This window comes from Etheostoma spectabile, chromosome 8 (genome assembly GCF_008692095.1).
Source record: "Etheostoma spectabile isolate EspeVRDwgs_2016 chromosome 8, UIUC_Espe_1.0, whole genome shotgun sequence".
NCBI classification, from domain to species: domain Eukaryota; kingdom Metazoa; phylum Chordata; class Actinopteri; order Perciformes; family Percidae; genus Etheostoma; species Etheostoma spectabile.
Window position 1 is genome coordinate 28,503,055 of NC_045740.1, and position 1,439 is coordinate 28,504,493.

A 1,439-nucleotide genomic window follows, 5' to 3' on the forward strand; every position below is an offset into this window, starting at 1 on the left:
GTGAGTCAGCATGCCCCCCCCCCCTCCCAAAGTCAGATGAGTCATGTTCCTCAGCCTCTCTGTGTTCCGGTGATATACTGTGACACACACGCACATACCCACACTCACACACAAGCCAGCTGTATGGGTTTCAGTGGGGTGTATGACTGGATACTGAGCACAGTTGGTGTCTGTCAGGTGGCCGTAATCAGAGCTACTGCACTGCAGTGCTGCCTCTGATGTGTACTATCCCGTATTAAACACACTTATTTAAGGTATCCACATGAATGCACACAGACGGAGGCAGAGCAAGGACGAGCACTTTTCCAAAGCAGAGGCACCAGTAAACAAATTTTACACAAGAAAGTTTGAACAAGACAGTCGAGTCTTGAGAGAGACATCCTGTGCTAAAGGGGCCTCTCAGATGTCTCTCTGCATGTTTTATTCTGGACTATTTTATGGGACAAGTGAAGATCACAACCCTGTGTGCTCTTACACTCCTGAGCCTGCTCTGTTTGAGTAGAGAGCAGGATGTTACTACGCTCGGGGACAACCTGAAAAGCTGTAAATCCCCCTGCTCTTTCATTAACTAAGAGGACACTCCATCAGCTGTGCCCCTTCTGGTGAATTATTGATAGTGGCACACTGACGGGGAAAAGAACAGAAGAGGAAAGAGAAGAAGGCATTCTAAATGGCCATTTTGTCAGCCTGCTACTAAGTGATTGGAGTGATTCTGTTCCCGTCCTAACGAGACAGTGAATCCAGTCCATTAGTGGCGAGCAGTCGCCATGGCAGTGTGTGTGCTTGTTAGTGCTGAGTATGGCGAACAGTGACAGAAGGGCTGGTTGAGGACCCTGGAGGTGGAGAATGCTTCACAGAGCGGGGACAACAGCAGCATTCAGGACAAACAAAGCTGAAGGTCCTCTATGCAAACAAAGCTGAAGGTCCTCTACGCACGATCCTACAGCCAACTGATGGCCCGCGGCCTCTTATAGAGCAAAGTCAACAGGGACAAGTGTGTTGTTTAACCCGCAGGGATATCACGAGGGAGAGCTGAAGGACTGTTCCTCAGACCACCACCCAGACTCCGAGTGGAGCTGGTAGTAGTTTAGGAGTAGGAAGCAACATTTCCCCAGTGTCCCACCTGTACGATTCTTTTTTTTAAGTGTGTGATAATAAGAAGGAGTTTTGAGTCTACAGCAGTGCTTGCAGCTCTGTGAAGCTGTACTGAGGCACAGGGGGGCTTTGAGCTAAATGCTAACATCAGCATGCTAACTTGCTCCCAGTGACAATGCTAGCCTTAGACTTAGACTTCTCTTTATTGATCCTTTTGGGATGACTCCCGCAAGGAAACTGAAAATTCTAGCAGCAGTTTTAGCAAGAAAATAAATAAAATATTTAAAATATTAAATAAAAAATAGATAAAAAAGACAGTATAAAGACAACAAAATAACAATAAT

At 46.4% G+C, this 1,439-nt stretch overlaps 1 protein-coding gene across 4 annotated transcripts in view; it reads right to left on the minus strand.

Moving 5' to 3' along the window:
• The window catches only part of srgap1a (SLIT-ROBO Rho GTPase activating protein 1a), a 94,996-nt gene that overhangs the window by 11,320 nt on the left and 82,237 nt on the right, over positions 1 to 1,439 (minus strand). The window lies entirely within an intron of this gene.